The following is a 23025-nucleotide window of genomic DNA, read 5'->3' on the forward strand; positions in this document are numbered from 1 at the left end:
AAGGCACTTCTGCTGATGCAAGGAGCACCCTCAATTTCTGACACCCGCAACCCCAGCTGCATCTGCCTGTGCACACTTATTAACCACACTTGGGATGACTGGAGAGGTTGTGCCTCGACTGCAACCATGATCTTACGAGGCAAGAATCAGCAGTTTTCCTCCCCTGTATGACAAGAAGCTAACCTGCCCAGCTCATTTCCAGATGACCTGTTTATTGAGTATTCATCCTGATCTCTCTGCACAAGTTTGTGGGGAGGTTATAAGATGCCATATGTTTATTGAGCATTTGTTCTGATTTGTTTGCAGGGAGGTCAGATGATTTCTTAAGCAGGCATTATCTCACAACTTCCCCCCCTCACTTTTCTTATCGTAAAATGTCTGGCGCTGTGGGGAAACGATTTTGTTGCTCAAGAGCACCAAATCATATTGAACTGTGTTCAATACCTGAATTCACCGGTACAGTGGTACCTCGGGTTTCATACGCTTCAGGTTACATACGCTTCAGGTTACACACTCCGCTAACCCAGAAATAGTGCTTCAGGTTAAGAACTTTGCTTCAGGATAAGAACAGAAATCAGGCTCTGGCGGTGCGGCGGCAGCAGGAGGCCCCATTAGCTAAAGTGGTGCTTCAGGTTAAGAACAGTTTCAGGTTAAGAACGGACCTCCAGAATGAATTAAGTATGTAGAAGAAGAGTTTGGATTTGATATCCCGTCTTTCAGTGGCGTAGCGTGGGGGGTGCAGGGGGGGCGGGCCGCACCGGGCGCAACATCTGGGGTTAGGGCAAATCCATGGGTTAGGGGGCGCAAATCCACGGATTAGGGGGCGCAAATCCATGGGTTAGGGGGCGCAAATTACTTGCCTTGCCCCGGGTGCTGACAACCGACGCTACGCCACTGCCGCCTTTCACTCCCTTTAAGGAGTCTCAAAGCGGCTAACATTCTCCTTTCCCTTCCTCCCCCACAACAAACACTCTGTGAGGTGAGTGGGGCTGAGAGATTTCAGAGAAGTGTGACTAGCCCAAGGTCACCCAGCAGCTGCATGTGGAGGAGCAGAGACGCGAACCCGGTTCCCCAGACTACGAGTCCACCGCTCTTAACCACCACACCACACTGGCTCTGAGTGGTACCACTGTATGTTATATAGAATCCCTCCTGAACATCTGGAAGTGCCCCTCTTTTATGCTTGGTGTGAGAGATCTCCACACCCACAGGCATAGGAGAGCAAACTGGTGAAGCCTAGGCTGAGTCGTGCCACCTTATTTCTTAGTCTGCCTTATTACTTTAGGCAAAACCCCAAAAGGAGACGGGATACCCACTTTAACTCCCTAGAGCAGGCAGCAAACAATCCACAAAGAACTACAGTGTTACCTCTGGTTAAGAACTTAATTTGTTCTGGAGGTCTGTTCTTAACCTGAAACTGTTCTTAACCTGAAGCACCACTTTAACTAATGGGGCCTCCCATTGCCGCTGCGTGATTTCTGTTCTCATCCTGAAGCAAAGTTCTTAACCCGAGGTACTATTTCTGGGTTAGTAGAGTCTGTAACCTGAAGTGTCTGTAACCTGAAGCATATGTAACCCAAGGTACCACTGTAAAGCAAATGTAAAGCATAAGCGAGGTCCCCAAATGGATAAGAGTTGTTTGTGAGGGTAAGTTAGCTTATGTTCGGTTCTAAGATGTGGCAGGAATGTTATTGTGGCGGTAGGAGCCCTGCTCAGTCTCTGAAGGCATTTCTGGGCATTTAAGAAACGAACAAGTCCAAAAACATAGTCGCTACTTAGTTGATGCAGGGGATTCCAATGTGTGTCCCTGAAGTTGTAAAACTGTTAGTTGCCTCAGGGAATAAAAATATCTTCCTCCAGGAAGTGCTTCTCATGCGAAAATCACATGTTCTCAGCAGTCGGACTGTAATTTTAGCCTGCTGGTTAAGTTGCGATTTTTCTGCACCGCGGCAGTGCATCTGTTCCTGTTTTCTATGTGCAGTGGAATCGCATAGGATGTCGCACTTCCAATACAACTGCTGCACATAGGAGTGTCATTGCTGCACACAGAACAAGATCTGGGAAAGCTGGACGCTAACTGAAAATGAGTTGCTCTTGCAACTTCCCATACTTACCAGGACTTTACATTTACATTTTCTTTTGGCTAATATAATTTTCTCTGTGGAGATTTTTTTCTTCCCTTTTCCATGAGTTGTGGCAAGCAAACATTCTTTTCATAAATTAATTTGTCCTTGCAAAGCATAATGTCAGCATCTTTTTATTCCCCTTTGTGCCTGACATTTAATAGGTTTTTGTTTTCCATGGCAAAAGATACCGCTCTGTTATTTAGGTAGTAGAGGAGGAGAGAGGAAGGTTAAGCCAAAAGCAATAATAAAAAAAAGCATAACCGCAATTAAATGTCAGCTGATCGGCTTTTAGAAAACAGTCAGCTCCTTCTCTCCCCTTCTCCACTCTCCTTCCTTCAAAGTGCTGTAATTTAGCAGAAAGCCAAAGCAGCAAATGAAGCACTTGTTTCATGCAGCCAGCTTTTAGCAATGTGTTATTGGTTATTCAAAGGCAAAATGAGATGTGAAACATGAACTGTCTCTCCTCCCCACTGTGGGTCCATTAAATTATAGAGACAATATTGTAGTGCTTAGCTAGCATATTTATTGCAAGATGTATCCCATTATTATATGCTAGAGAAATGAGTGCTTGTAATGAACCAATTAGCAAGGAGGCAGCTGTTTGGATTATTACACCCATTTTATAGGTGGGTAATCAGATCCTGCAGTCCGCGGTAGAGCTGGACAGATGCTTCCTTTAACATGGTGCCCTATGCAACCTGAGGATTCCCATTTTGAAGGCACACGTTTTGTACAACATAAATGCAGTGTGTGGTTCTTCTTGCGCTATGCTATAAGAAGGCATGCAAGTGTTCCAAGGGGAAATGCTCATTTTCAGTGCTCAATTTGTGTGGTGGTTCATGTTGAATTCTCATGATGCAGGATGATTTATTTATTTTTTAAGATTCTGAAATGCGTGCAGGAATTTTCTAAGCTTGCTGCTTTATTGGGACTGTAATATAGACAGTCAGAAAGAAAGAAAGAAAGAAAGAAAGAAAGAAAGAGGAAACACTGTATGATTCCTTCCTACAAAACCTAACCACAAGTGGGAAGTTACTTATTTGAATGCTCCCCCCAGATCAAAAGCACCCTACATGTTGGGGTGTAAGTTTATGATGATTAGGTTTCCCTAATCATTAGGTTTTCCATCTGCAGGGTGTTTGTGACACATCAACAGGTCTCAATATTCTACAGAGGGAGCATTCAAATGTTTACATTTCCTCTTTCAGTTCCTGCTGTTGGACAGAAGCCAGTGGATCATCTAGTTCAATTCTCTGTCCTGAGCCTGCCCAAGTGTTTTTGAGCTTTTCACAACTTCCAACAAGGAAGTGGGATTCTATTACTTCCCAATGAAACTTATTTCACTTTTTAGTAGCTCTTCTAGGAACTACTTCGTAATGGGCAGTATTAGTCTTTCTCATCTTGTCAAGTTGCCAGATCACCAGTATCCCAAAGTCAGAAACTCAAGAAATGGGACTCGGTGATGTGGCATGGTTGCCAGCTATTGAAAGTAAAAAAATATGATTTGTTGCTGGGGATGTGATTGCACAGGCTGGCACAAGGCCTTTGGCTGCTTGAGAAGAACAGCAAACGGTGTCCCTCTCCTGTCAAGAATCAAGATACAGGCAGCCCCCAGGCACCTGAGGCGGAAAATGCCACAAGTGCCTCTTCCCTTTTCTTTGCAGGAAAAATGCAACAATGATAAATTAAATAAGTCTGTTGCTCGTTAATGACATCCAAATTCAGCTGCCCGAAACAGCTGCTTCACTGCGTAGTGGCAGAGCTAGCCCTCGCAGTTAGAAAACCAGCCGGGGTGTGGATTCTAAGCAGAAGCAGGTAAATGAGTACTGTGCTGTCAAAAGAAATCAGGGAGTTGCGTGTCTCAAAATTCGCAAGAATTTCCCAAGATACTCATGAAAAAGGTGGTGGGGTGCACATGTAGGGCAAAATAGCTACTATTGGAGTCCCAAAAGAAAAGAATTGCATTAGTCGGACAGAAGCAGTTGTCTTGAGGGTAAAGGCCCCTTCCATAATAATCATCAGCATCAAATATTTCTTATACCCTGCCACTCTGGGCGGCTTCCAACAAAAACACTACTACTACTACTAGTAGTAGCAACAACAACAACAACAACTCAAACATTAAAAGCTTTCCAAAACAGGGCTGCCTTCAGATGTCTTCTAAAAGTCAGATAGTTGTTTATTTCCTGGACATCTGGTGGGAGGGTGTTCCACAGGGCGGGTGCCACTACTGAGAAGGCCCTCTGCCTGATTCCCTGTAACTCCACTTTTCACAGCGAGGGAACTGCCAGGCGGCCCTCAGCGCTGGACCTCCGTGTCGGGGCTGAAGATGGTAGAGATGATATACAGGGTATACAGGGCCGAAGCTGGGTAGGGTTTAAATGTCAACACCAACACTCGGTATTGTGCTTGGAAACATATTGGGAGCCAATTTATACTTTTTTAGGACCAGTGTCATGTGGTCGTCTTGTAAAATGTCTGTAAACGTTGCTGTCGCACTGAAGGGCTGGTTTTTTTTTTGGTTTCTCAATTCCTGAGCGACACCAAGGCTGTTAGTCTGCTGTGTGTTTTGGTAAGTTGTTTGTTTGTTTGCTATGGCTTGGGACACCTCTTATGATATTTTGCATGATGGTCCTTGAGGTCAAGAAGGCTTTTTGTCTGTATAGGTATACAATCGGATGCCATTTTGAATTGAGATAGCAGACTGAACCTTTCTAAACCGCACAGTTTATAACAGCTGATTTCAAAACTGCACAGATACAATGCTGCTTGTAAAAAAATATTAATTAATGAAATAACTAACAATATGCTGCCCTTTCATGACTCCCAAACTCAGCTGTCTGACTTTGCCTAATAGTAGGGCTGGCCCTGGCCAATGGTCTGAGGCAGCTTCATCCATTCATGGGCATTCACAACTCCTTCTATTACTCAGTTTCATTTGGTTTGTGCTCCATTTGGTTTGTGCTGTTTCATCTCCACCCCTGCCCTCCCAATAGCGGCTAGGGAATTAATATCTCCATTAGAGGATCTGGTCCAGATTCCACAGAAGTTAGTAAAAGTCTTAATGCTGGCTTCAGTGTGGGAAAGATGGATCCTTAATGTTCCCATGAAAATGTTTCTCAGGACTTCTTTCTACAAAGGTCTAAAAGTTCACCGGAAAGCAGAGCCACACACTCTGGTTATTTTTGACAAATTTGTTTATCCGTTCCCCCTACCTCTTTCCCCTCTTTTTTTAAGACCCAATTTTGATCTCGGTTTATAATTTCTCCCAGAAGCTACACTTTCTTACAAAAACAGATTTCTGTCCTTTTAAAGGAATAGTAAAACAGTAAGTGTGACTACGAAGTGTGGGAAAATATTGCCCCTTCATTTCCTCATCTCTCCCCACCCCCCTCGCCTTCTTTTTGGCACAGGATTGACATGGGACCTAGCATGGTTATTATTCCCAGGACAAGCTGGACCATTTGCAGTTGTGCTGCGTGACCTGCATCGATGTCAGTGGAAGCCACAGAAAGGTAAGGGAATGGCAAGCAGCTTTCTATTAATGTATGTTGTGCGGAAGGATCGGGTGCAGCATGGCCACGTTTCTAAAGGCGCAGGACTTCCGTTGCTTTAGGGCTCTGGAAGCAGGACAACATTCTGCAGGCACAGCGGTGCATCTCTGCAACACTCCCTTTGGAGAAGCTACACCTGCTAGGCTATTGCTGAAAAGTTTTTAGAAGAGCCCCAACCCTGTCCTGGTTGCTTTTAGCTAGACAGTATTTGCTCTAGGCAATGATTATTATCTGTCTGCAGTGCAGTGAGCTAGCCATTAAAAAAAATAAAGGCCCTGGTATTTACTGAAACAATAGAGTGAGGAAAATAAGCCTCATTTTGACTGGTTGGTGCTATTGTTGGTCTCTCCCGCTCTTCCTTTGAGGAGCTAAAGCATGGTCTGCATATGGTTCTTGGGCGGTTTCCCATCCATATAGTTTGCGGAGTCTGATCGGCCTAACTGGCACTGTGAGCCCTCAGACAGTTGTTATCTTTCCTGAACTTACGAGGCTGAGCAAGAGAGAGAATCGACTGTCTTGCATGGGAGCAGGGAGACCATAGCAGTAGGTACCAAGGTGATCCATGGCAGCACCTCCAGTTAAAAGGATCAGGTAGTTGTAGCAGATGATGGGGAATGACCTCCTCTCAGAAGCCCTAGAGGCATCCTAATTTTTATAGACATTTTGGCGCCTGAGGCGAACCACAAAATGGTGCTTCCTCCCCACCAGGGAAGAAGTGGTAAGTGAACAAGAGGGAATAATGATCTACATTGGGATATGTTGCCCCTGTGGATCCTGCCACCTGAGGCAGTCGTCTCACATTGCCTCATGGGTGGGCCGGCCCTGGCTGGGGTTTTCACAATGACATTGGTAGTGGCAGGGAGTAAAAAGAAGGCAAGTGATTGGACAGGACTGGAGCTGGTCACAGGGTCCACCAGTTAACTCCTGCTTAAGATTTCACCAACTGTTATTTTAGCTTGGTAGTGTTGTGATGTGTTAAAAACCCCCACTGTTGGGCCAACTCTTGTTCCGGGCACCAAAATAAGTCCCAGAAATTTGCTTCCTACAAGATGCTTTCATATAGAAAGGGACACTCTGATGTAAAAAGGAAAGGTGACAAAAAAGCTATGAATAGCTTCGAGATCAAAGGTACATCTTTTTAAAGAGGGATGTATCTTTTTCAGGCTGCAATCCTGTGCACATTTGTCTGGGAGTGATGGGATGGTAGGTTCTCAATGCACACTGGCGTGGGGCTTCCTTTGTGCTTTGTCCAGAAGCTGTAGTTAGTGAAGCAGAATGGAAGTCCCATCTTTTGCTACCCTGTACAGATCTAGCCTCAAAACTCCTTCACGAACTGAGAGCAGTTAAGACTCTGTCAGCACCCTGCTCAAAGATCCAGCTGCCTGTGACTGGGCCAAATTCAAGATGTTACAATTAGTCTAACAGGTGCTTATATACGCTTGGGAACTATTTATTTAAAGGAATGCCTTGCCCTGTGTGTGCCACCCAACCTGCAGAAGGGGCAGTGTTACAGCGCCAAATAATGTTCCGTATTTGCGAGATACCAAGCTTTTCACATGACAGCACCTATTCTTTGGAACTCCCTGCCTATCATGCAGGCCCCTTAATTGTATGACGTCTACTGTTTCTGTTTTTCTGTATAGGCCAGCCTGCCCAGACAAGGAATTTTCTTGTGTACATTTGTATTTAAAGCAGTTGATTTTATACATATTCTGGTAATTTTTATTATGTCTATATTTTAAAATCGCTATTTTAAATGAATACTTTATACTACTTTACGTAAAGAGCTGAGAGATTATTTTTCTGCTTTAGCTGTTGCTTGGTAGCATTCAAAAGACAGTCCTGAGGTATTTGTCACCCTGACAAGCTGAGGCATGCTGGTTCAAATGACCCTTACTTGTGGTTTGTTGGTTTACCAGAACTTCCTTGACCAGCCTTTGTTGGGTAGCAAACATACACAGGGTTAGCTGACTATCTAAACTTAACCTGCATGTAGAGAAAGTCTTTAAAATTTTATTTTGTTATTCAAATTTGTGTAAGGACAGTTGTGTCCAGTCTATCTGTGTTTCATGAGAGAGATTCAAGCGCACTCCGGAATTTAGGTTTGCCACAACTGAAGTGGTTTTGAGTGCTCTGCTGCCTGGCGCAACAAATGCACTTCCTGTAACAGCTTTTTGTGCTTAGGAAAGTCATAGGGGAAAGTTTGGGATGGTCAAATGATTAACAGAAAACACACAAACAAATCAGGATGAAAGCTCAATCAGCAGGTCATCTGTAGGAGCCCAAAATCTTTGCATTTGTAACTCTTTGGTTTCGGACAACATTTGTAGCTTTTTGTCCTTGCTCTTGGATTGAATTGTTCATTCTGTGGCTCTGTCTGCACCATACATTTAAAACAGTATCATACCACTTCGAACAGCAATGGCTGTCATTTAAGAATCCTGGGAACTGTAGTTTGTTAAGGGTGCTGAGAGTTGTTGAGAGATCCCTGTTCCCCTCACAGAGCTACAGTTTTTAGGGTGGTTTAACAATCAACGCCCAGGGAAATATGTGCATTATAGCTCTGTGAGGTGAATAGGGGTCTCCTAACAACTTGAGAGTCCCATGGACTGCAAGAAGATCAAACCTCTCCACTCTTAAGGAAATCAGCCCTGGGTGCTCACTGGAAGGACAGATCCTGAAGCTGAGGCTCCAATACTTTGGCCACCTCATGAGAAGAGAAGACTCCCTGGAAAAGACCCTGATGTTGGGAAAGATGGAGGGCACAAGGAGAAGGGGACAACAGAGGACGAGATGGTTGGACAGTGTTCTCGAGGCTACCACCATGAGTTTGACGAAACTGTGGAAGACAGGAGTGCCTGGCGTGCTCTGGTCCATGGGGTCACGAAGAGTCGGACACAACTAAACAACAACCAACAACTTACAGCACCCTTACCAAACTGCGCTCGCTTACCAGGATTATTTGGGGGAAGCCATGCCTGTTTAAAGTGGCACGGCAATGTGCTAAGTGTGTAGTGCGGAGGGGGCCGAGGAGACAAAGGACCAAACTACCAGTGGCGTAGCGTGGGGGGTGCAGGGGGGGCGGACCGCACCGGGCGCAACATCTGGGGTTAGGGCAAATCAATGGGTTAGGGGGCGCAAATCCACGGGTTAGGGGGCGCAAATCCACGGGTTAGGGGGCGTAAATTACTTGCCTTGCCCCGGGTGCTGACAACCCACGCTACGCCACTGCAAACTACACATTATACGCAAGCGCATGTGTGTAAACTATAAGTAGCTTCAGTAGTGCATTGCGGTTTTTGGGCGGCCCTGTGAGCAACAGATGAGGAGTGGGAGGGCACAATCCGCTGCGTCTCCTGATCTACCGCCTCAGCCTTAACGTGGCTTGTTGCAACTTACGATAGGACCACCCCTCTTAATTTGTTACCTGTGTTGCTCTGTTTGGGGCTCTGGGTGAGGACTGTCCTGTTCTCTTGTAGTGGCACTTAATTGGTTTTTGGATTCGTTGCATTCCACCCCTCCCTTTTAACTGGAACTGAATTTTAGTACTGGCTGTTGTTTTATTTTCACCAGCTGCTTCTAGTTGTTAATGGATTGTTTGTTGCTACTAGAGTTTTTGGTTTTTAATGTACTGTGCCTGCTATCGTTAGCTATCCCGAGACATTTCATTTCAGTATCTTCTCCCATTTATTGCTTTGACGTTGCTAGTTTTTCAGTTTGAGCTGTCGACATATAAATTGGATGGGGGAATAAAAGATGGCACCACACATTTAAAAGTGCACCCACTGAACGTCAAGCATCCTCTGTAATTCCTGACTCTTGTGTGTGTGTGTGGTGTGTGTGTGTGGTGTGTCTGCCTGCAAATCCTCTCCTAACATATTATTCCTTGTGGGATGAAATTACTTCCTTTAGCATTAGATTCTAACTGAGTTGGAAAGCGTTTTCCTCCCACGGCATGGACTCCTTCCTGGAATAAATTTGAGATACAGTGATCTTGAGAAGTTGACTAGTCATACTCTGAAGTATGAAGAGAATGTAAGAGAGGAAGTGGTGGTTGGTGAGTCAGCATGAGTAATCTGGTTACAGTGAACATGAAGACTGGAGTTGAGTTTTCTCCCCTGTTAATCATTTCATTATTAATATTTTTAAAATGCAAGGAAATAAGTGATATTATGCCTTTGCTGCTAGCAGTTGCTTTTCATCAATCCTTCACAAAGTGGTACCATCTCTAGATCAGTTTCTATCACCTTCTTTCAAAGAACATGGAGAGAAGAAAGAGAGGAAAGAAAGAAAGAAAATGGTAAGCAGCTTTCTTTTCTATCATTGCCCAATTTAGCAGGCTATGTGGCTTAAGGATATACTGGCACCTTAAGATTTAGCTGCTCTTCCCAGCATGGTTCAGAATCCAGTGCATTCTCATGTGCAAAGGGTGGCCTTCTGTTGTACAGCAGTTTTCTGACAATTGAATTCTCAGTGTTTTACCTTCCCTAATTAATCTGCTTTAGAATCTTACCTAGCTGAGAAAGAGTCTTGCAGACAAATTGGGAGTGTTGCAGACAGACTGAACACTGAGCAGTGAAGTGGTGCAGAGAGCTGAGAGTCCTTGGAAATAGAGTTCAGAATACAGTGCTGGTTGTTGCACAGACCTGCAAATCAGGATGTCTCTGATTTTTGTGGAGAGCCCCTTATAATGCTGGAAAAAAACTTTTTTCTTTTCCATTGCTCTTTTTGTAGCACTATGCCACAAATACAGTGTGCCCTTCCTTAAATATACACTTACAGATCAAAGTCTTCAGCTTCTCCATATGTGAGAAGGTGATCTGAATAGCTTGTTGCTATGTTGGGCTGACTACCCGTGACAACCATCTAAAACTTAGTACCTGAAAAATTCAGCATGCAAAATGCCAATAATTTGGGTTAATGGAAATGATTCTGATGGATTTGGTGCCATTGCAGTACTGTAGTTTATTTTACTTTCAGTGTATGTCAATGTGCTGCAAGCTAGGTTTGGGCATTTGACCATTCAAATAACATTTGGCCAAGTCACTAAGTCAAATGTTAGCCAATAATGTGCAAGCATTTTTGAAGCATTAACCTAATAGAATAATGTTAGGAGATAATTAATTGTAAAATTGTGTTAATTACCAAAAAACCTCAGTTGCTCCAATAATAGTCAGATTACCTGTTTAAAAGTATTCAGGTGTTGAAAGTGCAGCCCCTCACAGGAGCTCTGCGGAGCAGCCTACTAGATCTCATGCAGGATCTACTTCCAGGTTCCGCAGCGAGAAGAATGGTGACAGGGTCAGCCCTAGGCAGCGGCCTTTGCTCTTGCTGACGTCTTCTTTTCCTGTTTGGGATGGTTGCAAATGTAGCAGGCAGACAACAAAAGAAGCTTTGTTGTGCTTCTTGGCTTGACCCCTAACACTGCTGTAGTGTTAGGTGGCAAACAACCTTTAGTCTTCCTATATAACACTATAGCGAATTCTGTTTTAAGATGTAAGCTGCTGTCTGCACTGTGGCATTATTTATCTGATGCATTTTTGCACCTACTTGACAGTCAGAAAGGCTGACATGCAATCAGTAAAGAAAGGAAAAAAGGAAAGAAAGACAGCCCTTGTCTTTACCATCTAAAAGATGCAATAATTAAAAAGAAAGAAAAAAGAGAACTGGGCACCTATTCTTCAATAGTAGTTCTGATCATGACCAGCTGGAAAGGGAAGCAGTTTCAGGGAGAGGATGGGGCAAATATGGCTGGGCTTCCAGTTAAGCCCATGGGGTGGCCTTGCTTTCTATCTCACCTGCTCTTGCAACCTGATGGAATAGCATCAATGCTACCTAGTGATGGGCGTTAGTGTGTCTCTCTCTGTGTGTAGGCATAGGCTTGATGCAAGTTGTCTTTCAGCAGAGCCGATGGAATGTGTTTGCCATTGTTTGACAACATGTGGCTGCAGTCACAGTCTAGGTGGCCAATAGCAGCGGCGTAGCTAGCTGCTCAGGTACGGGGGCATGTCCTGCAGCCAGGGGCGGGGTGATCTGCCCATGGGAGTGGGGCAATCCACCTGTGGGGGTGGGGCGAGCCTCCCTGATGCTTGGAGCCTCTACGCTGCCACCCCCTCAGCTCTGGGTGGCTGAGGGAGAGGCAGTAGGCAGATGCAAGTCCCATGCTGCCGTTTCAGGCAGCACGGAACCTGCAGGCACCTAAGCTACCACATCACTCCTAAAAAGTTTCGTGAGCCCTTTTTTTAACAAACAAACAAACACTTGTTTTGTCACACACCCACACACCCAGTGATGACACCCGGGGCAGACCGCACCCCCTGCACCCCCTTCCTCCGCCACTGATCAATGGACAATATTTTGACCAGCCCATTAACTTGAAGGACAACTCTGCTTCCAACCCATGTGGCTGGCATTAGGTCAAGGGCACCTTAGTAGGCCCACATTGTCCTTATGGGTGTTTTCTCCAATATGAATGGATGGCCAACCACCTACCTTTGTCCGCTTCACAATTCTTCACCCAAATGCCTATTTTTCACCCGGTTTCCAAACTTGAAGGGGGAAAATGAATACTCCCCCCCCCCCCAATTTTGAGCAGCCAGACCTATCAGTTCCACAGTTCCACACTCTGTCTTCTGGAGGTTTAGCAGTTTGTTTTCCTCCTCGCCAAGTAGGTAGGCTTTGTTGCAATTCTAAATTGGCCAGTCCAGCCCTAATTGCAACAGCAGTTCAACAACATTCTGATTTGTGTTCAGGTGGCTCCTAAAATGCTGTCAATTCTGCCTTTATAAAATGGAAGTTCTTGCCCATATGCTTCCTTGACCTGAGCAATTATTTCTCAGGATGCTTTGAATGATGCAATTTCCTCCAGCAATATCACTTAATTCCTGTTGCTCTCTGGGACCAGACGTAAACCCAGTTAAGAGGAAATTGCCTTTAAGGGGACATTTTGAGGTAAGAATTGGTGGGTGTGGGAAGAGTTAACCTTCGCACCCACCAGTTCCCATCTGCAATTCTCATCTCAAGGTTACCTTTGTGTAACCTTGATAAACACAGTAGTTTTGGGAACATGTGTTTGCAGACGTAGACGTGTTCGTTCCTTGTGCAGCTGTGTTTGTGGAAGCTCCAGCCATTTCAGACGGAATATGCACAGAACTATCAATAGGACTGTAGTTTTAACAAGGCATTAAACCCAACTTTTGCAAAGCCTGAGACAGGGGTCCTACATCAGCCCTGGGGCACATTTTGGCCACAAAATGCCAATTTCCCAGAAGAAAAACTATGATTCAGAGGAACTCTACAACAACAGGCAAAACACGCACGCAAACACCAAAACAAATAAAGCACAGAACCCCCCACCCAATAAAGCAGGTCACACCCTCCACAAATAGGCACCCCTCCAAAAAAGACCCAAAAACCTCATGGTAAAAATTGAGACAGACCGGGCCTTGATATATCCTGGTGCTCATGGGCACCATGGAAAAACGATTCCTCTTTAAATCTTCTTTAGATCAAGAGACAAATAGGAAGTTTCAAAGCTATGCAGTAAAGGTTAGGTTCTGTGTGGAAAATCTTTGTACAGTGGTACCTCTGGTTAAGAACTTAATTTGTTCTGGAGGTCCATTCTTAACCTGAAACTGTTCTTAACCTGAGGTACCACTTTAGCTAATGGGGCCTCCCGCTGCCACCGTGTCGCCAGCACACGATTTCTGTTTTCATCCTGAGGTAAAGTTCTTAACCCTAGGTACTACTTCCAAGTTAGCAGAGTTTGTAACCTGAAGCGTTTTTAACCCGAGGTACCACTGTAAATGAAGCTTAAGGAATCTACCCCCCCTTTTTTTGCTGATTTACATATACCAATCTTCATTTCAAAATTCTACTGCCAGACTTCAGGTGCAGGAAACTGAATCTGTTTTGTTCAGTAGCAGAAGCAGGGTGAGGTGGCAACACTTACTTGACCTCCCGGCAGTAGCGTCAGTGCTACATACCAGGAGGGAAAGTTGGGGGAGCCAGGTGGTGGGGAGGTCGGTTCTGCACCATCTTGCGACGCGTATGGGCTCTGCTGGTATGTTTGCACAGCGCTGACCTTCATGCCACCTTGTCCATCCTCCCAGTACTCAGCGGAAACTCCACAGCCAAGAGGTCAGGAAAGCGCCCACTGCACCATCTGCTACTACATACAAAGGAAAAACCAAATCCATGTGAGAAGGTAGATGCCTTAGAGGGGAACCTTTTCATCTTCTGAGGGCTGCATTCCCTCCGTGTCAGCGTGTTGAGGGCTACAATGCAGGTGATGGGTGGAGCAGGAGCTAAAAGTACCTATCTCTTCTCTCCCTCTTTCTGCCTTCCCCTTTGTTCTCTTTTCCTCTCTCTTCCTTCCCAGCAGGCTGAAATATGCTCAGAGTCGCAAGGTGATTTCATGCTCTTTATTCAGCTCATAGTGGTGAGGAGGAATGAATGTCCCCTCAAAGTATCTGCTTTATATACATTATTTACACAATGGGCTGCACATGATTGGCTAATTCCGGAATTCTACTGTAAGCCAATCAGGTTGTGGATTCACTTCTATCTGGAGCATGATTGGGTGGTTCCTGCCAACCAATCATACTGCTGCATTGTTCTAGGACCAATCAGACTGCTGCATTCTGAATCCTATTGTTCTAGGACCAATCAGACTGCTGCAGTTTGGATCCTATTGTTCTAGGACCAATCAGACTGCTGCAGTTTGGATCCTATTCAACTCAGTACATAACACAGGCTATCAGGGGAAGCACACCAGGCTCTTCCCAGAGGTCTGACCTGATTGTATACAGAGGGCTAGCCTTCTCCTTCCACCACTACAGTATTTTCTGCTCTCCCCTCTCACCATCCCCCCCCCAGGATGGTGCAGTGGTTAGAGCAGGGGTTGTCAGCCTGGTCCCTACCGCCCACTAGTGGGCATTTCAGGATTCTAGGTGGGCGGTAGGGGGTTCTACGGCACAAGCTGAATCCTCCTTCCATCGAGCACTGGTGGGCGGTGTCAGGGAACTGCCATCGGAACTAGAGGAGGAGGCGAGGCCCCACAACGATGCTGGAGAGGGGCCAAGCAGGGAGAGAGGCAAGTCTCCTGTTGGGGAAGAAAATCAGCGCTACACCAGGGATAGAGGGGGGCCAATGGGGGAAGCAGAGAGCAGGCTCCGGGACTCTTCACTGGACACCAGCGGGGAGAGCACAGGTCCTCCGCTACCCACGCCCTCCCTGCGCAGAAGACTTCCGCGCAGGGAGAGTAGGAGGAGACTGGGTGTCAGACAACTTTTATGTTGGAAAAGGTTTAAGAAACGCCCACTAACGGATTCTGCCAGCGACTGAACAGCCACGGAGTGGATGGCTGTCCAGCGAGAAATGGTTTAACCAGCCAACCTAGCCCAGAGCGGCGGCTATTTACGCACAAGCAACCCCTAAAGCCATTACAGGCGGTGAGGAAATTTTACCATCAAGAAAGATGCATTAGTGGGCGGTAGGTATAAAAACCCATAACTACCCATGGGTTAGAGAATGGGTTAGACATGGAAGTTACCAGATGAGACGAAATGCAGTCCAGCTTTTTATGTGCATTGGTTGAGATAGAGGGAGCAGGTAAGGACTTCCCTAACTTACAGGTCACGCGTAATGTTGGTTTGCAGTGGCGTCTTGCTGCTAAAGTTGCATGCAGCTCACTTTGGATTAGATTAACTGTCTAGACGTGAGCACAGGCTAGGCCTTTGTCGAGACTCCCAACTAGTGATGTGAGGTGAGAATATTCTCCTAGAAAATTATCTGGAGAAACTATTATCCACAAACTGTAAATTCTGTGTCATCTTCACAGCTGCTTTAAATGTACACACCTCATTAATCGATAATATTCTTGAGACTATTATCCAAAAGATTATTCTCGAGAATTTAAAATCACTACTCCCAGCTCTAGATTCAGGTAGGTAGCCATGTTGGTCTGATGCAGTTGAAATATATAAAAGAATTTAAAAAATTGTCCAGTAGCACCTTAGAGACCAGCTAAGTTTGTTCTTGGTATAAGCTATCTGAAGAAGTGTGCAGGCACACGAAAACTTATACCAAGAACAAACTTAGTTGGTCTCTAAGGTGCTCCTGGACAAATATATATATATACTCCCAACTCATACAAATGGACATGAGGCACAGTCCCCAGCAGTCTGTTAGCCCTTCCAAAATGGTGGGGCTTTTTTGGGTGAAGCTCTGTCCTGCAACATTTAGGTAATAATAATAGCACACCAGTGGTAGATTTATACAGGGACATCCACACATCATGCCTCTCATTAGTTGTTCTGCTGTGCTTCCTCGACGCTCCCTCATTATTGCCATCTGGGGGGGGGCACTCTTGTGCTATAATGCAGCAAAAGCAGAATTACAAAAAAAACAACCCAGAACATTTGTGGTATAAGCAGCTGCAGGGTTACAGCAGGATATTATGGGACATGTACTGTTTGGAAACGAAGCAGTGTGTTGGCCCCAAAACCTCTGCACGTGCAAACCATATTGAAAGCGTGGCCGCGTATAACCAGCCCAATACCATTATAAGCAAAAATCGTAATGGATCCACAGTAAAATGACACCTGGAGGGACTATGCAGAATTAGACAAATTGACAGGAAGGATTCGAAACCTGCGGGACCAGAGATTCTTAGAGGACTGGAGTAAATATTTGAATTATCTGAAAAGCAATTGTAATAAACAGATTACGCTAGTAGGACTGCAAGAAGTTTTGTAAGGAGGATTGTGCGAAATATTGCAACGAAGATTATGAAGAGAATATCAGTTAAGGATAATTAAAAGTAATAGAGAAATTAAGAAATGCAGATTAAGTGATAAAGAATGGAAAATCTTCAGAGGTAGTTGATGGAAATATTGTATAAGACAAAAATGTATGTTAAATGACTGTTGGAAATGATATGTTGTTAAAAAATTAATAAAAATGTATTTTGAAAAAAGAAAGAAATGACACCTGGAGGAGCCCTGAAGCTACTAGGAAAGAGGGACAAGAAGAAGAGTTTGGATTTGATATCCCGCTTTATCACTACCCGAAGGAGTCTCAAAGTGGCTAACATTCTCCTTTCCCTTCTTCCCCCACAACAAACACTCTGTGAGGTGAGTGAGGCTGAGAGACTTCAGAGAAGTGTGACTAGCCCAAGGTCACCCAGCAGCTGCATTTTGAGGAGCGGAGACGCAAACCCGGTTCACCAGATTACGAGTCTACTGCTCTTCACCACTACACCACACTGCTTTGCCTGAGGAGATACAGGCTAGGGATATGGAACCTGTGTCTCTCCAGGTGTGTTTGGACTCTCTAGCATGGCCAGTGGTCAGGGATGATGTGAGCTGTAGTCAATGACAAGTGGAGAGCCCCAGGTTCCTCACCCACGATGTAGGGAGAAGCGTAGCAATAAATGACTGACCCAGAAATGATTGCAACCTCAGCTTCAGAAATGTATAGCCTCATCTGCAAGTGAAGACAAGAGTGCATAAAAATTACAGTGTCATTGTAGATGAAAGCAGAATTTGAAAGGTGCTGATTAGCTGGCTTCTTACTCACCGCTTTGGTGCCCCTTTTCTCTATTGGAATTTCTTTCTGTGTATTTTCAAGTGGATGTTGCTTACGGTAAATGAAACTGGGTCTACATTGTTGAGATTCACGAGAAGAGACTTCTTCTTTTTGTCGGTGAACTCCCAGTGACCTAATTTTGGGGAAGGGGGAGCGCTTCGCTGTCGCCTACATACAGTCACTCTAGTGTGTCAACTTTTTGGGTTGAAATTAGTAAGCAGCCACGCTCTTTAAAATCAGCTTATCGCTGACAATGAGCAGCTGTATTTGCCTCCTTACAAGAGAAAAGGTGCCGTGCTTCGTAGTTTTTTGGAAACAATGCAATGTAAGGAGAGAATTAGATATTGTGGTGGCATGGCCAATATGTCAAAATGCAGATCGTGTCATATTCTGGTAATGAATTGAGTGTGTGGGGAGGTGACTTTAAAGTCAGATGGACTGATTTAAATAAACGATGGCTTAAATAATCAAGAAAGGGGCATATTTTTTCATGTGTATTTCGTAACAGTGATGGTACAAATCTGACCATTAGACCGTGTTAATTTTCAAATAAATGGAGTACAGTATTTGCATTATATATAGGGATACTATGTATCGTTGTTGTTTATTCGTTTAGTCATGTCCAACTCTTCGTGACCCCATGGACCAGAGCACGCCAGGCACTCCTGTCTTCCAGGATGTTGTTGTTGTTTTTTTAAAAAAACTGCTAAATTAATTAATAACTTTAGTAAAAGGTTTTTATATACATACATACATACATTGGGGGGGGGGTCCCTGCAGGTTTGTTATTGTTTTCAAGGCATTTTCTAATGGATTTTGAGGTTTCGTCTTTTCACAGTGTAACCAAGTTATGCTATATGGGCTATGACGAGTATTTTGAGAAATTGTTAGCAAAAATGTGTATATTAGTTGAATCGGCATACAAAAATGTGTTTATCAGGAGATATTCACACTAAAGCTCTGATGAATTTTCATGCAGATTCCCCCCCCGCCCGCCCGCCCCCAATTCACAAATTGTGGTGGAAATGTGGAGAACTGAATTTATGTTGGGAGAAATGAGAAAAGGAAAAACAAACCTGACCGATTTTGCAATCCCTATCCTCTGCCCAGTTCTGCATATACAGACACTCCAAGTGTCCCTATTTTCCAGGGACATCCCTGATTTAGAAAAGCTGTCCCAGTTTTTGATTTGATCATGGAATGTTCCATTTTTACTTAGGACATCCCTATTTTCATTGGAGAAATGTTGGAGGGTATGGATGTATCCGACCCCTGAGCTGTCTGAATGAAATTCCATATAGAGAAGGATTATTAAATTTTCCCATTTTCTGTGGTTTGTTTTTTATGTACACCACGTAGAAATGCAAATAATTGAGCAGCATACAGATGTCACGGATAAGCAAAACAAAAGGGTAAATGATGGCATAAACGGACCTGAAATTGACTTAACAGACTGCATGTACTTAAGGGCTTATTAACAAGAAGCCACAATGCTATTTAGTGAACATATTTTTCTGTGGTGCATCTATGGTAGCTACTATGACAAGACATTTCACCAGTAAAAGAGCAGATAGGTCTCTTGTCAATGTTATTGATAAAACTAACACAACTCACGAGACAGTAGGGTACAAATTCATTTACAGAACTGAGGGAAGATGAAACACTCAAGTGAGAATGGACACCATGTTTTGAAAGTAAAAAATTACCAGTCTTCAGTCAGAAATGCCCTTTGGGGGCTATGCCACAAGATACAAATGCATGATATGACTAGTTTTCTCACCATTTACTATCACCGAGACAAAAGCTTTCTTTTTAGTGCCTTGGATCAGGGAATTTGTATGTTCCTCTACTCAAATCTTAAGCTTGCAAATTAGCTTTCTTTCATTACATTTATCCCATGCTTTCCCAAATCGCTCTGAGTCCCAGCTTATCTCCCATACAAGCAGTTTAGAGGGGCAAAACTGCTTCACTTCAACAGAAGAGCTGCATCGTGTCCCTGCATGTCACTACCTCGGCATTATTTTGTGATTTTCCCAGGTGCAATGGAGGTGCACGGCTATTTTTCACTGCTGGAGCAATGGCAGCATCTGGGGTTTTTTTGGGGGGGGGGATTACAATGGCGGTAGGGGCAAGTCCAGTTGGGTGCATTGAGACTCCTGATACTTCTTCCATACCCTCCTATGTTTTCTCACCCAGATTCACTGGCTTCTCTCTTCTGCCACTGTGACCTCAGCCTTCTGAGCCTCCTTGCAGCCTCCTCGCCACGTCCGCCAGAAGTGGCGCATCTCCTTCCGGGAAGTGTATTTCCTGGATGTGCTGTGCGCACTTCCGGAAGCGTGGTGGAGGCAGAAGTTGCCATGGCGAAGGCGAGACAACAGAAGCAGGACATCTGGGATTTCAAACAAAAGCCGGGGAGGCTTCTGTAAATCCAGGATGTCCCACTGACAGCAGGACTTCTGGGTGCTATGTGCTTGGCTGCTCCTTAAGTGGCCCAAGAGTGGCATTGGCAGAAGTGCAGTGATTGGGTTCTGGACCCCACACTTTGGTTTCTCTATAATGTAAGGTCTTGCATGCCCATGGCATTGCATTGTGCAGAATGAAGATGGCTGGCCTCACACGTTTCTTCTGTGATGAGATACTGGGCTGCATATGCGTACCTACTTGGGGGGGGATGTGTGAGCCCTACATTTTTTATTTTTATTAAAGATTTTCTTGATTTACAAAAGTGTGTACAATGTGTCTCTCTCGTATTCCCCCCCCCATGTAACATTTTACAAATCAGTTTCATTTGTTGAGACATTGGGAAGAAAAGGGGGAAAGAGGTGGAGGGGGGAAGATGGGTGTGGGTGGGGTCAGGTGGCGATGTTTCTATTTTACTTACTATATGTAGGGTTTGGTGTCAGCGTTGCTTGTGCAGGTTCTTTGCTGTTCACTTGTGTTCCTTTGGTGGTGAGAGAGGTTGGGGTTGGCCTAGAGTGTGGTTATTCATTTGTGGTTGGCTGTGGTGGTCTTTGTTTTCATGTGTGAGTGGGGTGGGTGGGTGTTTTGGATCGGGTTAGCCATATTGATTTGTATGCTGTTGGTGGATTTTTGTCATCTTGTTGGTGAGCCCCACATTTTCACTTTGCAGAGAATTGGGACAATGGAATACATGCCACTGGCACTGCTTATTCTTTATCTGCATTTACCTTCACATTGGATGAGGTCTTTACTATGGCTCCTATGTTGGGAAACTGTGTACGTGCAGCTACTCACACAGAGTCAATTAAGGTTTGGCAGCCAGCCAGAAGGCAATCTGAAGGAGTAAGTCTGCCTGGTGATAACAGCGACGTGGAGACCGCTCCCTGATTGGTCAAGCTCTCTCAAGGTAGTGATAATTAATGGCCTACTAACTGTTAGTTCAGAGTTCTGTGTGTCAGGGTAGGAGTTGTGAGTCGTGTATGAGAGAGCTAGCAAAAGATTTGTGTTCTGTTCCTGTAAATAGTCCACTGTATATAATAAACACCTAACTACAAGTTCCTGGTTCCTTCTTCGTCTATCCTGTCTGCAGCCAAGTTGCCAATTGCTTCCATGGATTCTGCATTAACTCTGCTAGGTCTGGCTAAGGTCCTGCAACTAGTCAGAAAGTTGCGAAACACCAAATAGGTTTTACCAATATCCTACACCTAGACCGAAACCTGAAACATTGGAGTCCTTCTGCTTCTCTTAGTAATAGCCACAGCTTTTATGGGCTACGTACTACCCTGAGGGCAAATATCATTCTGAGAGGCCACTGTCATCACCAACCTTCTCTCCGCAGTACCTTACTTAGGTTCTACCCTTGTCAAGTGGGTATGAGGCGGGTTTGCAGTAGATGGTGCAACCTTAACTCGATTCTTTACCCTTCACTTTGTACTCCCCTTTATTATTATGGGTACCTCCATAGTCCACTTACTCATCCTCCACGAAACAGGCTCAAACAACCCTGCAGGTCTTAACTCTAATACAGATAAAATTCCATTTCACCCTTACTATTCCTACAAATAGGGACGCGAGTGGCGCTGTGGGTTAAACCACAGAGCCTAGGACTTGCCGATCAGAAGGTCGGTGGTTCGAATCCCCACGACGGGGTGAGCTCCCATTGCTCGGTCCCTGCTCCTGCCAACCTAGCAGTTCGAAAGCATGTCAAAGTGCAAGTAGATAAATAGGTACCGCTCCGGCGGGAAGGTAAACGGCGTTTCCGTGTGCTGCTCTGGTTCGCCAGAAGTGGCTTAGTCATGCTGGCCACATGACCCGGAAGCTGTACGCCGGCTCCCTCAGCCAATAAAGCGAGATGAGCACTGCAACCCCAGAGTCGGCCACGACTGGATCTAATGGTCAGGGGTCCCTTTACCTTTATTCCTACAAAGACCTTTTAGGTGCTTTAATAATATTGTCATGCCTCCTCTTTCTAACTCTTTTTTTTCACCAAATCTTCTAGGAGACCCAGAAAACTTCTCCCCTGCAAACATTGAAAGCGGCCTGGGGCATATAGAAAACAAGTTCTGGGGTTGAAACCTGTTTTGAAGAAAGGGAGAGGACTTGAAAACTGCCATTTATTGCAGTTTAACATTGGCCTTATTAAACAGGGCCTAGCCTTGAAAAATATTTCACACCCACTAATATATATTTTTTACAGTTTGTCGGTCTCTTTCACTGACATCTTCTGTGGGTGCACTCCTATCTTGCTCTTGTTCACATCGTTTCAGAAAATATCTACTATTTAGGATTCCACAGGCAGGGCGCTCTTATATTTCACAACCTCTGATATTTATGCTGAGATCATGCAACGCAGTCTTCTTCCGGAGGGAGCCCTTTCCATTACTGTCAGATTGCCCAGGAGATATGAGTTGCTGGATGACTTGCTTGTAACTAAAAGGACTTTAGCAGCAGCAGCAGCAGCAGCAACAACAACAACAACAAAACCCCAATCATTTGCTTATGATGATGCATTTAATTGTTTCACCTGCACTTGAATTTGCTCTGCTTGTCAAATTGTCATCCTCATCTAAATTGCACGGTGAGAAAGTTGAGTAAACATTTTGTCAGCTGGATTTTCACTCCGCTACTCAGTTGCACGACGGCAGACAAAATGTTTTCAACATTGTTATAACACAAAGGAATATAATTAAGCACAGCACATTAACACCGCAATGTGTGCTTTTATTATCCTTTGTTCGGCGTGTCTTTTCACTTTGCCATCTGTCTTGCTGAAGCTAACTTTCAGTTTAATTAAACTCTTTCAGATCTTACAAGTTGCAGCAATAAGACTAGCAGTGGGTGTGTTTAACAGTCTTATACTGGGCTCTTGGAGTTGCTGTGGACGTCAGCAACTGCTTGAAAAATTTGCCAAGGATTTTCAGGATTTGTTCGGGCAAAAATGGACTAATTTTATTGATCATTGCAAGAGATGCAAGTGGCTGCCCGGTGCATGTTAGGGATTCTTGATGTTCTGCTATGTTAATTCTGGGTGGCTTTCTGCCCTGTTATATCAAGGAAGGTCCATTAGACAAAAGTTATAATCATGATCTCAACCTGACTAACTGTTAAGATACCCGTTATTCTATTTTCTACTTTGTTCAAGCTTGCAGTATAAATGGTTTAAAAAAAACAAAACTTTAAGAAATGAATTCTTCAAGCATTCCTACACAGGATACAGCCACCAGGAATTTAAATATGTGAGCTGGTTCACTAGCTTTTGACCGGGCTGAATTCTCATGGGAGGTTGGTCTAATCCT

At 44.6% G+C, this 23025-nt stretch overlaps 2 long non-coding RNA genes across 6 annotated transcripts in view; one reads left to right on the top strand and one right to left on the bottom strand.

Moving 5' to 3' along the window:
• LOC310758809 overlaps positions 1–23025 on the top strand; it is a 260702-nt gene that overhangs the window by 52850 nt on the left and 184827 nt on the right. For all 5 annotated transcript variants that reach the window (XR_014545938.1, XR_014545939.1, XR_014545940.1 and 2 more), the window contains one exon: positions 5540–5641. This is a non-coding gene — a long non-coding RNA (uncharacterized lncRNA). The remainder of the gene's footprint in view (positions 1–5539; positions 5642–23025) is intronic.
• On the bottom strand, positions 9350–14056 carry LOC310758902. Its single transcript, XR_014546077.1, has 3 exons — positions 13666–14056; positions 10863–11027; positions 9350–9930 (listed from the first exon to the last, which is right to left on the bottom strand). It is a non-coding gene; the product is annotated as an uncharacterized lncRNA (long non-coding RNA).

Source organism: Podarcis filfolensis (genome assembly GCF_964270895.1).
Source record: "Podarcis filfolensis genome assembly, chromosome: 3".
Taxonomy (NCBI): domain Eukaryota; kingdom Metazoa; phylum Chordata; class Lepidosauria; order Squamata; family Lacertidae; genus Podarcis; species Podarcis filfolensis.